The sequence below is a fragment of the Salvelinus alpinus genome, chromosome 6, assembly GCF_045679555.1.
Source record: "Salvelinus alpinus chromosome 6, SLU_Salpinus.1, whole genome shotgun sequence".
NCBI lineage: Eukaryota > Metazoa > Chordata > Actinopteri > Salmoniformes > Salmonidae > Salvelinus > Salvelinus alpinus.
The window spans coordinates 51,231,330-51,245,168 of NC_092091.1; the positions used below are offsets into that span (position 1 = coordinate 51,231,330).

General features: G+C 41.9%; 1 pseudogene; it reads left to right on the forward strand.

The window, feature by feature from the left end:
• Positions 1-13,839, forward strand: part of LOC139578863 (carnitine O-palmitoyltransferase 1, liver isoform-like) — a 64,989-nt pseudogene that overhangs the window by 41,161 nt on the left and 9,989 nt on the right.

Below are 13,839 nucleotides of genomic sequence, written 5' to 3' on the forward strand. Positions count from 1 at the left end.
AGGCATCTACAGAGGGAGCTAAGAGCTGTGTTGTCAGTCATTTCTCTCACTCTTTATCTCTTTCTTTCTCTTTTTCTCTTTCCTTTTCGCTCTCTCTCTCTCTCTTTTCTCTTTCCTTTTCGCTTTCTCTCTCTCGTTCTCTTTCTCTCTCTTTTTCTTTCTTTCCTTTTCTCTTTCTCGCGCTCTTGCTCGCGCTCGCTCGCTCTCTTTCTCTATCTCTCTCACCCTCTTTCTTTCTTTCCTTTTCTCTTTCACTCTTTCACTGTCTCTTTCACTCTTTCTCTTTTAATCTATCTCTTTCTCTCTCGTTCTCTTTCTCTCTCTCACTCTCTTTCACTCTCTTTCTCCTTCTCTCTCTTTCCTTTTCTCTTTCTCTCACTCTTTTTCTCTCGCTCTCTCTCTCGCTCTCGCTCTCTCCTTCTCTCTCACTCTCTATCTCTCTCGCTCTTTCTCTTTCTTTCCTTTTCTCTTTCTCTCTCTCACTCTCTTTCTCTCACTCTCTTTCACGCTCTTTCTCTTTCTCTCTCACTCTTTCTCTTTCTCTTTCTCTTTTTCTCTTTCCTTTCTCTTTCTATCTCGCTCTTTCTTTCTCTCACTCTCTTTCACTCTCTTAATCTCTTTTTCTCTCTTTCTCTCTCTTTCCTTTTCTCTTTCTCTCGCTCTCTTTCTCGCTCTCTCTGTCTCTTTCACTTTCTCACTCTCTCTTGCCCTATCTCGCTCTCTTTCTCTCTCGTGCTCTTTCTCTCTCGTGCTCTTTCTCTCTTTCTCTCTTTCTCTCTCGTGCTCTTTCTCTCGCTCTCTTTCTCTCTCGTGCTCTTTCTCTCACTCTCTTTCTATCGTGCTCTTTTTCTCTCGCTCTCTTTCTCTCACTCTCTTTCTCTCTCTCTCTTTCTCTCTTTCTCGCTCTCTCTCTCCCTTTCACTCTCTTTCGCTCTTTTTTTCTCGCTCTCTCTGTCTCTCTCTCACTTTCTCATTCTCTCTCGCCCTATCTCGCTCTCTTTCTCTCACTGTCTTTTTCCCTCTTTCTCTCACTCTCTTTCTCTCTTTCTCTCTCTTTCTCTCTCTCTCAATCTCGCTCTCTCTTTCGCTCTTTTTCTCTCGCTCTCTCTCACTCTCTCTGTCTCGCTCTCACTTTCTCATTCTCTCTCGCTCTCGCGCTCTCTCGCTCTCGCTCTCTCGCTCTCGCTCTCTCGCTCTCTCTCTCTCGCTCTCTCTCTCTCGCTCTCTCTCTCGCTCTCTCTCTCTCTCTCTCACTCGCTCTCTCTCTCTCTCGCTCGCTCTCTCTCTCACTCACTCGCTCTCTCTCGCTCTCTCTTTCGCTCTCTTTCGCTCTTTTTCTCTCGCTCTCTCTCACTCTCTCTGTCTCGCTCTCACTTTCTCATTCTCTCTCACCCTATCTCGCTCTCTCTCGCTCTCTCTCTCACTCTCTTTTTCCCTCTTTCTCGCTCTCTCTGTCTCTCTCTCACTTTCTCATTATCTCTCGCCCTATCTCACTCTCTATCTCTCTCACTGTTTTTCCCTCTTTCTCGCTCTCTCTTGCTCGCTCTCTTTCACTCTCTTTCACTCTCTTCTCTTTTCATCTCTCTCTTTCTCTTTTTCCCTTTCTCTCTCGTTCTCTTTTTCCCTTCCTCTCTTTCTTTCTCGCTCTCTCTCACTTTCTCATTCTCTCTCGCCCTATCTCGTGCTCTTTCTCTCACACTCTTTCTTGCTTCCTTTCTCTCACTCTCTTTCTCTCACTCTCTCTCTTTCTCTCTCTCTCTTCGCTCGCTCGCTCGCTCTCTCTCGTTCGCTCGCTCTCTCTTGTTCTCTTTCACACTCTCTCTCTTTCACTCTTTCTCTTTCACTCTCTTTTTCCCTTTCTCTCTTGTTCTTTCTCTCTCGCTCTCTTTCTCTCTCGCTCTCTTTCTCTCTCGCTCTCGCTCTCTTTCGCTCTCTCGCTCTCTTTCGCTCTCTCGCTCACTCTTTCTTTCTTTCTCTCACTCACTCTTTCTTTCTCTCACTCACTCTTTTTTTATCTCTCTCTTTCTTTCTCTCTCTCTCTTTCGCGCTCTCTCTTTCTCATCTCTTTCTCTTTCGCTCTCCCTCTCTATAGCTCTCTCTCGCTTTCTTTCTCTTTCTCTTTTTCTCTCTTTCTTTGTCTCTCTATCAATATTTTTTTTTCTCTCTCTCTCTCTCTCGTTTTCTCGCTCTCTCTTTCAGTCTATTTTTCTCTCTTTTTTCTCTTTCTTTCTCTCTTTCTCTCTCTTTTTCTTTCTTGTGTGTGGTTTGATAAGTCCTGCTCTGTGGTGGTGTACAAGAATGGGCTGAATGCAGAGCACTCTTGGGCCGACAGTGTTTATCTGTCAAACACAGGCATAATCAAGTGGCACTTTATTAGGACCTTTTCTTCTTATCTTTTTAGCTACAGAACATAGAAATGTGCCGTTTTCACATTGTGTAGACACTAGTATGGTGCTGGAGATAGAGGTTAAAAAGATGGGTGAATTCCCCTTGACAGCCCAAATGACCTGTCCTCAATGGAGATCAAGCACTTGGTTTTATTTAGAATAATCTGATCTTGCAGATTTTTGTGTGTGTGTGTGTGTGGTTACATGTGGCTAAAAGTGTCTGTGGTTAAATAGAGGATAGCCAAGATCAGGATGTTCCAGTTATTATCCAAACTGGATATTCTCAGGCTTCGCTGAATCAGATAGTGGCCAGAAGTGATAAACATGTTTGTTATTCGTTTTTGCAGGTAAAGCTTCTGTGTTTTCTAAACTCTTTGTGAATGTGGAAGCCACTGAACTTTGAGTCTTATTTTAAGTATCTTGTGTGTCTTTGCGTGTGTCTCTGCGTGTGTCTCTGCGTGTGTCTCTACATGTGTGTGTAACGGCTGCTCTGTTTGTCCTTAGTTCACCCTGGCCACAGATGACTTCCAACTGGGTTACACAGAGGACGGCCACAGTAAGTGAGAGGTGCAGCTCTCCACCCCCTCAGAGACTCACCTGGGACATCCCTGTGGAGGTGAGAGTGCTGTGTGTGTGCATCATTCCCTAACACACCCTCAGACCAGGGTTTCCATTAGGAAAGGGTGTCCACCCACGGTGCTCAGAATGACAGAAATCACATTTAGATTATGGTAATGCATTAGAACAGGAGAGTAATGGCATAGTGGTGGGTCAAATAGGGAAGTAAATGGAAATACATTTGCCAAAATTATATAATTACTGTACATATAAATAATTTAAATCATTCAAAATACTTCACCAGAAAGCTTGACTTGACCAAAGAGGAATTGAGGATCATTAGCTTAGGCAAATAGGCATCATGCCTATTTGGAAGGCCCACAATTTGGGCAGCGCGCATTGCAATAGGCCTAGCTGATAATTGAGTTCCGGCTGTCAGTGAAAAGCAAAACGATGTGTGAAGATAATGTGTCTTGTTGAGACAAGAAGGGAGGGGTGTGGTGACGATACAGGCGAGTCTCCCGCCAGTTCTTGCCATTCATTGTGTTGTGTCAATTGTTTGCCGTTTGAGTTTTTTAAAATCAATTTCCCCTTACATATTTCACCAGTAGTAAATGTACCATTAATCCCCTTAATTTGGTTACATTTATTTATCTTAATGTATGTGTTAATTACAGTCATTTACCATTCTCTTTCTCGGAGTGGAAACATTGTTTGTGGATTTCACAACCTGCTACACTTGTGAGAAACAAGTTTTTGTTTATTTCATAATTTGTTCATTGTCTTTTGTTTGAAATGCTCCACGTGAGCAATGAGTATGTGTCTGGTTTCTCTGTCCTGATAATGTTGAGGGAGCGCGTGCGCACGCCTGAGCATGCATAGAAGTACCTGGCCTGCTGTACGTTAATGTAGGAAAGAGTTTTTTTAACATCATTGTGAATGATAATACACTGCTCAAAAAAATAAAGGGAACACTTAAACAACACAATGTAACTCCAAGTCAATCACACTTCTATGAAATCAAACTGTCCACTTAGGAAGCAACACTGATTGACAATAAATTTCACATGCTGTTGTGCAAATGGAATAGACAAAAGGTGGAAATTATAGGCAATTAGCAAGACACCCCCAAAAAAGGAGTGATTCTGCAGGTGGTGACCACAGACAACTTCTCAGTTCCTATGCTTCCTGGCTGATGTTTTGGTCACTTTTGAATGCTGGCGGTGCTCTCACTCTAGTGGTAGCATGAGACGGAGTCTACAACCCACACAAGTGGCTCAGGTAGTGCAGTTCATCCAGGATGGCACATCAATGCGAGCTGTGGCAAAAAGGTTTGCTGTGTCTGTCAGCGTAGTGTCCAGAGCATGGAGGCGCTACCAGGAGACAGGCCAGTACATCAGGAGACGTGGAGGAGGCCGTAGGAGGGCAACAACCCAGCAGCAGGACCGCTACCTCCGCCTTTGTGCAAGGAGGTGCACTGCCAGAGCCCTGCAAAATGACCTCCAGCAGGCCACAAATGTGCATATGTCAGCATATGGTCTCACAAGGGGTCTGAGGATCTCATCTCGGTACCTAATGGCAGTCAGGCTACCTCTGGCGAGCACATGGAGGGCTGTGCGGCCCCACAAAGAAATGCCACCCCACACCATGACTGACCCACCGCCAAACCGGTCATGCTGGAGGATGTTGCAGGCAGCAGAACGTTCTCCACGGCGTCTCCAGACTCTGTCACGTCTGTCACATGTGCTCATGTGCTCAGTGTGAACCTGCTTTCATCTGTGAAGAGCACAGGGCGCCAGTGGCGAATTTGCCAATCTTGGTGTTCTCTGGCAAATGCCAAACGTCCTGCACGGTGCTGGGCTGTAAGCACAACCCCCACCTGTGGACGTCGGGCCCTCATACCACCCTCATGGAGTCTGTTTCTGACCGTTTGAGCAGACACATGCACATTTGTGGCCTGCTGGAGGTCATTTTGCAGGGCTCTGGCAGTGCACCTCCTTGCACAAAGGCGGAGGTAGCGGTCCTGCTGCTGGGTTGTTGCCCTCCTACGGCCTCCTCCACGTCTCCTGATGTACTGGCCTGTCTCCTGGTAGCGCCTCCATGCTCTGGACACTACGCTGACAGACACAGCAAACCTTTTTGCCACAGCTCGCATTGATGTGCCATCCTGGATGAACTGCACTACCTGAGCCACTTGTGTGGGTTGTAGACTCTGTCTCATGCTACCACTAGAGTGAGTGCACCGCCAGCATTCAAAAGTGACCAAAACATCAGCCAGGAAGCATAGGAACTGAGAAGTTGTCTGTGGTCACCACCTGCAGAATCACTCGTTTTTGGGGGTGTCTTGCTAATTGCCTATAATTTCCACCTTTTGTCTATTCCATTTTTTACAACAGCATGTGAAATGTATTGTCAATCAGTGTTGCTTCCTAAGTGGACAGTTTGATTTCACAGAAGTGTGATTGACTTGGAGTTACATTGTGTTGTTTAAGTGTTCCCTTTATTTTTTTGAGCAGTGTATATTAACTTCTCTGGGATATGGCCAAAAGCCAGAAAAAATGTAGCACGCCAAATTCAAATATATTACTATAAAAATCTATCTTTCATGAAATCACACATGAAAGACACCAAATTAAAGCTACACATGTTGTGAATCCAGCCAACATGTCTGATTTCAAAAAGGATTTACGGCGAAAGCACACCAAACGATGTTCTTAATGCAACCGCTGTGTCACATTTAAAAAAAACTTTACGTAAAAAGCACACCATGCAATAATCTGAGACGGCGCTCAAAAATAACAACATTTCTCCGCCATGTTGGAGTCAACAGAAATTACATCATAAATATTCCCTTACCTTTGATGATCTTCATCAGAATGCACTCCCAGGAATCCTAGTTCCACAATAAATCGTTGTTTTGTTCGATAATGTCCATTACTTATGTCTAAGTAGCTACTTTTGCTAGCATGTTTAGTGCACATGTCCAAATGCTCGCGCAGATGCAGGCGAACTCGGACGAAAACTTCAAAAGTTATATAACAGGTAGAATAAACTGGTCAAACTAAGTAGAGAATCAATCTTCAGGATGTTGTTATCATAACTATCCAATAACGTTCCAACCAGAGAATTCCTTTGTGTGTCTAGAAATTATGGAAAACAAGACGATATCGTTTGGAACGCGCATGACCAGGAACTGGCATTCTGCCAGACCAATGACTGAAACACCTCCCATCCAGCCCCACATCACACTAGAGGCTTCATTCCACGTTCTACAGACTGTTGACATCTAGTGGAAGGCGTAGGAAGTGCAAACAGATCCATATATTACAGGGAATTGAATAGGCGATGAGTTGAACATTGACCATTGTCTCAGAATTCTCACTTCCTGTTTGGATTTTTTCTCAGGTTTTTGCCTGCCATATGAGTTCTGTTATATTCACAGACATTATTCAAACAGTTTTAGACACTTCCGAGTGTTTTATATCCAATAGTAATAATAATATACATTATATTAGCATCTGGGACAGAGTAGGAGGCAGTTCACTATGTGCACGAAATTCATCCAAAAGTGAAAATGCTGCCCCCTATCACAAAGAAGTTAAAACTATAGTTCCTCAGAGTAAGCTATTTGAAAAATCTTCCAATCTCCCCCTCGATAATCACCAATCCTCAGTGTGAAAGAGAAATGGAAGTTATAGGCCTACTGCTGTATTGGCTATGAGTTCCATGCGCTCATTTCTTTAGCCGCCAATGGATCACGGTGTATCAATGTGTGCCAAATGCTACTAATCTTTCACAAGTTTACTTTTTAGATTTTTGTCATGGTTTTAAGAAACAAAAACATTTTTGTAATGAAGCTGTTCCACAAAAATCTGCATATGAAAATAATAACTGGTATTCAGAACTGTAAAAATGGTAGGATAAATTGTAAGCTTCCCCAAACTTGAAACTCACACGCCGCCTATTAAATTGCCTCCACGTTTGGAGTACATAGTCGGATTTTGCCTATAGGCTAATTTGAAGCAATGTGAAAGATACCTCATAATATGAGATAAAACATTCAGGTTTCAAACAATTAAGTATGTTTTTTCAAAATGCATACTGCCTCCAGCTCACATTGTAAAGTGGTGGGTGACCCGCTGATAGCCTGTTGCCTGCATTTGAATGATGAATGGGAAGCGCGCTTCAATTACCAGTTGAGAAATAAAAAATAGTATCTCTTTTTAATCGTGCACCAGCTGAGGTGCAGGAGAAATCCCGCTCAAAATAGGCTCTGTACTAACGAAAATACATAGGCCAATTTAATTCCACTAAATTAGGCAAAATAACCTATTGACCGACAAGCTACCGGTCAAATGTATTTCCATCAACTGCTTTTTCATCAATGAATAAAAAGCATAATTTTCCCATGTCATTTAAAATCAAATCATATTTTATTGGTCACATACACGTGTTTAGCAGATGTTATTGCGGGTGTAGCGAAATGCTTGTGATTTTGGCCGGCTACTTTTTCAAACTTTTTTTTAAATCAGCCAAAACCCAGAAATTGCCGGCTAACAGAAACCCTGCCACAGACATCCTTTGGGAGGGGAGCATGTCTGTTTTTAGTGTCACTTGAAACACCCTGACAACATTGGCCAGCTCCCTCTCTCCTGTTCCTTTAGGGCTTGGATCAGTTCCTCGCTCTGTTTCATTCCAAGAATTCATCTCCATTGAACGTTGTTAACCACAATTAATACATGTTGAGGAACCAATTCTATGGCTTAAGTTTAGTCAAAGTATGATGCAAAGTGTTAGCATGACCTCCGTGAGCCACAATTGGGTGAAAATATGGCTGTTGCAGTGACTGTATTACCGCCATTCATGAGTCATGACCACAGTAAAATTCTATGTGACTGAGTCACGGTAATCTCCTCTTATCAATCAATCAAATGTATTTATAAAGCCCTTTTTACATCAGCAGAAGTCACAAAGTGCTATACCGAACAGCAAGCAAACAGCAAGCAATGCAGATGTAGATGCACGATGGCTAGGAAAAACTCCCTAGAAAGACAGGAACCTAGGAAGAAACCTAGAGAGAAACCAGGCTCTGAGGGGTGGCCAGTCCTCTTCTGGCTGTGCCGGGTGGAGATTATAACAGTACATGGCCAAGATGTTCAAATGTTCATAAATGACCAGCAGGGTCTAATAATAATCAGTGGTTGTAGAGGGAGAGAGAGAGCGGCGCGTTGGTAGTACCCAACTCCCTAATGAGCGTCAGGTTACTAATGGCCTCGTAATCAGGACTCTTGTCCCTTTATCCACTCTGACATCAATTCAAAAATGCAATCCAAAATCACATCAAACACATCATCAAAACAGTATGTGCTTTTAAAACTCACCTCACTGTGATTCATCAATTTTAAGAAAGAAGTTCAACAACAGGTTGAAACAGAGTGGAAAACATGGTCCTTGTGGATGTTGTTTCAAAGCCTAACACAACAAAATGGACAGTGTTTTCTAAGGTGATTATTGCATGACATTAACCGGCGGACAAAATGTCATTTTCAGACCTTCTCTTTTTGTCTTTCATCTGTTTCTTTTCCTTCATCTGAGAGGTGGCATCTCTCTCTCTCTCGCTCTCTCGCTTTCTACCGGCCCACATTCCACCTTTCTACTGGCCCACATCAGTCAGATAATCAGGGAAATTCCCTCTGCTCTACCTCCTCCACCACCCACCTACATCTCCACCTCCTGTACATACTTCTACCCCAGCAGTGCAGTGCTAACTGCCTGTCTGTGGGAACGCTGGGGAGTTTCACTCCTGGAAATTACCTCAATATGCAGCTATGGTTGACAGTTACAGAGCTCAGAATTTTGCACACATAATATACACCCACACACACAGCCTGGTGGCCTAGTGACTGAGGAGTTTTGGGGGACTTTGCCCCTGTTCATTATTAGCTTAGAGTTGAGGACCAATTAAATCAGATTCCCTCCCTCTCTAAGATTGCATCACTATCCCCTTCATTTGAGGACGATGACTGATTCAATATTTTATTAATGAAAAGTTGTTTTGTGTTAAATTACATATCACATTATTTAGTAATGACAGAATGCATTTGAAACCTCATGCACAGTAAAACTATTGTATGACTTAATACAATTTTTTTTTATTTTATCGATGGGAGTGGGGAAAAAGGTGCTTGTGCACTGATAAGCACACCAAAGACAGCATTTAACTAAGAGTAATAAAATAAAGACGGCACTTCGAAAAGCCTAGTTCACACCATAGCCTGCTCAATTTGCAAGATTTCGGCACAAATTAAAATGTGGCGCTGACCGTGGATTAATGTTTGATCATTGTCTCAATGAAGAGTTTGGCATTCGACTAGCCATGTGTGACATGCACGCGCAGTTTTAAACCTGCTAGACTTAGCGGCAGGTCGGACAAGCAATACTCTATCTATCCACCGTTGTAGTACAGATGAAGCCTGCACTGGAATGTCAAGCTAACTGAAGATGACTAGCTTTAGAAAACCCTGAGTAACTGCTTTGTAAGATACTCCTCAGGCTGCCCACAATAGAAAAGTGCCTGAGGAAAAATACTCTTAAATATAGTCCTCAAGGTTATCTATGTCCTGTAGCAGCAGTGATAAGTTACCGTCAGTGACAGTTTCTCTGGACCACTAACTAACCCTGGCCACCATTTAAAACTATCATACTCTAACTATTACTAGCTCTGGGGACAAGCAAAGCGGAAGGACGTTGTGTGGTTTTTCTCAAACTCACAGAAGGGGTTTCCATTATCACACAGGCACACTCAAGCACACCGCTCACGTAACAGGTTTAGGCCAGGGTGTCGTGGGTGGTTTTTGTTGAACTACTTTCTTTCCTCTTCATAAATTAACTAGGCTATTTTTCATTTAAAAGTTTCAATTCGCTACTAAGAAAAGTCAGTCGAGCCCTCTCCCGCTAGGATGAACGATATGCATCTTGTAGCGAGCTATTGATAGGTATGCTGTATCTTAATTTGAGCCAGTTCCACACAGCAGGAAAAAATAATCCTGCAGCAGGAACCTGAACCTGCAACAGGAAATGTGAATTATGTGGATTAAAATTAATAATACTTTTTTGTAGGAGTTGATGCATTTTTCTTTACGGCAAAACAATTCTGACATTTTAAAGTGGAAATTAGAAACTTTTTAAACCTTGAATACAGTGCAAGTTTGCATTTCCTTCTGTGCAGGAAAAGTTCTGCTATAACCGGATGATTAAATTAAGATACGGCATCTGTAGGACAGGCGGCTGTCAGTTACAAAGCGAGCGAGGACGGGGAAACACTGCTGGTTTCACGGTTTGCTGTCTGTGCTGCCTCCCAGTACATGTGTGATTTGTGTGTGCTGAGGTTGATTGCAGTCAAATTTCTTTACACGGAGGAGAGAGCATGATGCTTCTTCATCGTCTCTCTGATTGAATTTGCACGTCCCATGTAATGTAAGTGGTAACGATGAGTCGAAATACACTAAACAATAATTAGGCTTTCTGGCACATTCATTTCTTTTCTTTTGCGTGTTTCATATTCCCAGCCATGGAGTCGTGGCCATTGACTGTGCTTTAATTGACGACGAAACAGCAAGTGTTTATAGTTTATAAAAGGTGTCGAACTGACTGAATAAAGTCGATCTCCTATACCCCTTTGCCATGAATAAATCATACAACATAGTTATACACTGAGTGTACAAAACATTAGTAACACCTGTGCTTTCCATGACTTAGACTGACCAGGTGAATCCAGGTGAAAGCTATAATCCCTTATTGATGTCACCTGTTAAATCCACTTCAATCAGTGTATATTTTTTTATATCAATATATATATTTTTTTACCTTTTACTTAACTAGGCAAGTAAGTTAAGAACAAATTCTTATTTACAATGACGGCCTACACCGGCCAAACCCGGACAACGCTGGGCCAATTGTGCGCTGCCCTATGGAACTCCCAATCACGGCCGGTTGTGATACAGACTGGATTCGAACCAGGGTGTCTGTAGTGACGCCTCTAGCGCTGAGATGCATTGCCTTAGACCGCTGTGCCGCTGTGCCGCTCGGGAGCCCAATGATGAAGGGGAGGAGACAGGTTAAAGAAGGATTTTTATGCCTTGAGACATGGATTGTGTATGTGCCATTCAGAGGGTGAAGGGGCAAGACAAAATATTTGTGCTTTTGAACAGGGTATGGTATTAGGAGCCAGGCGAACCGGTTTGAATGTGTCAGGAACTGCAGCGCTGTTGGGTTTTTCACACTCAACTGTTTCCCATGTGTATCAAGAATGGTCCACCAACCAAAGGACATCCAGCCAACTTGACACCGGTGGGAAGCATTGGAGTCAACATGGGCCAGCATCCCTTTCGAATGCTTTCGACACCTTGTAGAGTCCAAGCCTCAACTAAATATTAGCAATGTGTTCCTAATGTTTTGTACACTCAGTGTATGTCTATGGACCGCATCGGGACAAGTAAACCAACAATTTTTCTTCTATTTTTCTAGGATATGAAGACCATGTCGGTCGGGACTTGCCAGTGTAGCCTATCGCATCGGAGAGAAAGCCCTTCATTTGGCTTCTTAATTTGCATACTGTTTGGCTTTTTGGCGATTATCTGCAGATAAATTATAAAAACATTTGATGAAGATAGTGTATCATTACTGCAGGAACAATTGGTAGTGTCGAGAGAGACTCATTCTATTCCAAATATGATAATGATAATTTTAAATAAATTTCTGTAAAATCAGAAAGATAAATATTTATTTAAAAAAATGTCAATTTTTCCTTGAATATATTTTTCAAGATACAGTGCATTCAGAAAGTATTCATACCCTTTTACTTATTCCACATTTGCCTGAATTCAAAATTGTTTAACTTTTACTTGGTACTCATCCCGGATCCGGGAGCACCCCCCACAGTAAAAAAAGCTGACTAGCATAGCCTAGCATAGCGTCACAAGTAAATACTAGCATCTAAATATCATTAAATCACAAGTCCAAGACACCAGATGAAAGATACAGATCTTGTGAATCCAGCCATCATTTCTGATTTTTAAAATGTTTTACAGGGAAGACACCACTTTTTTTACTCCACCAGTTTTTTACTCCATTGCAGCTGCAATCTGAAATAGCGTTGGAAGCAGCCGGAATAATTACAGAGACCGACGTCAATTACCAAAATACTCATCCTAAAACATTTCTGAAAAATACACAGCCTACAGCAATTGAAAGACACAGATCTTGTGAATCCAGACAATATTTCAGATTTTCTAAGTGTTTTACAGGGAAGACACAATATCTAAATCTATTAGCTAACCACGATAGCAAAAGACACAACTTTTTTTCTCCACCATTTTTTTCCTGCATCAGTAGCTATCACTAATTCGACTAAATAAAGATATATATAGCCACTAACCAAGAAACAACTTCATAAGATGACAGTCTGATAACATATTTATGGTATAGCATATGTTTTTTTAGAAAAATGTGCATATTTCAGGTATAAATCACAGTTCTACATTGCAGCTGCAATCTGAAATAGCGTTGGAAGCAGCCGGAATAATTACAGAGACCGACGTCAATTACCAAAATACTCATCCTAAAACATTTCTGAAAAATACACAGCATACAGCAATTGAAAGACACAGATCTTGTGAATCCAGACAATATTTCAGATTTTCTTAGTGTTTTACAGCGAAAACACAATATATCGTTATATTAGCATACCACATGAGCTAACATCACCCCAGCATTGAATCAAGGCAAAAGGGGCGATAACGTTATCGCCACCAAAATATATTAATTTTTTCACTAACCTTCTCAGAATTCTTCAGATGACAGTCCTGTAACATCATATTACACAATGCATATAGAGTTTGTTCGAAAATGTGCATATTTAGCATCACAAATCGTGGTTATGCAATGTAATCTGTCAAAACATGGCATGCATTCTGGCCGGCGCCATCTTGGAAAGGCACCTAAGTTTACGATTATTTATCGATTAGATTGACTAAAAAAATACAGATTGGACAGCTAATGAAAGATGCATTGGTTATTAATGCAACCGCTGATTTTTAAAATTTACGTTACTAGACATACATTGTGAGTTACAGCCAGACTAGTGCCTCAAAAAAAGGCCGACAACTGCGTTTACATTTTTCCACATCAATACGGAATAAAATCATAAATAGCTCTTACTTTTGGACGAGCTTCCATCAGTATCTTGGGCAATGTGTCCTTTGTCCAAAAGAATCGTTGCTTTGTTGTAAAACGACCTCTTCAACTTCGGAACTAGCAGCTAACGATAGCTACACGGCACACACATGTCCAAATCCTCAAACGCAATACTAAGGAAATTCCAAAAAATAGCAATATACTCGCATAAACTGATATAAATCGGTTTCAAATAACTTCGTTATGATGTTTCTAACACCTATATCGAATTAAATCACAGACGGATATATCTTTGGTCAATAACGAGAGCTTTTGAGCATGCCATTCTGATGTCCTCTCTTGCGCCTTGGCGAGCGTCGAAAAGAAGGGACACCTCACTCCATTGCCTTTTATAAACTCTGAGAAACACGTAGAGACACCATTCCACTTCTCATTGGTTACTGACATCCAGGGGAAGGCGGGTGCAGTTCATTTCGATCCATAGGGCACACACAGAGTTTTAAACTGATCCGAGATCAGAGACTATTTTTCAGACCTTCGCATGTCCTGTCATGATTTTCGCTGTAGAAAGAGTTCTGGTTCACCCACAGACATAATTCAAACGGTTTTAGAAACTAGAGATTGTTTTCTATCCAATAGTAATAATAATATGCATATTGTACGAGCAAGAATTGAGTACGAGGCAGTTTAATTTGGAAAT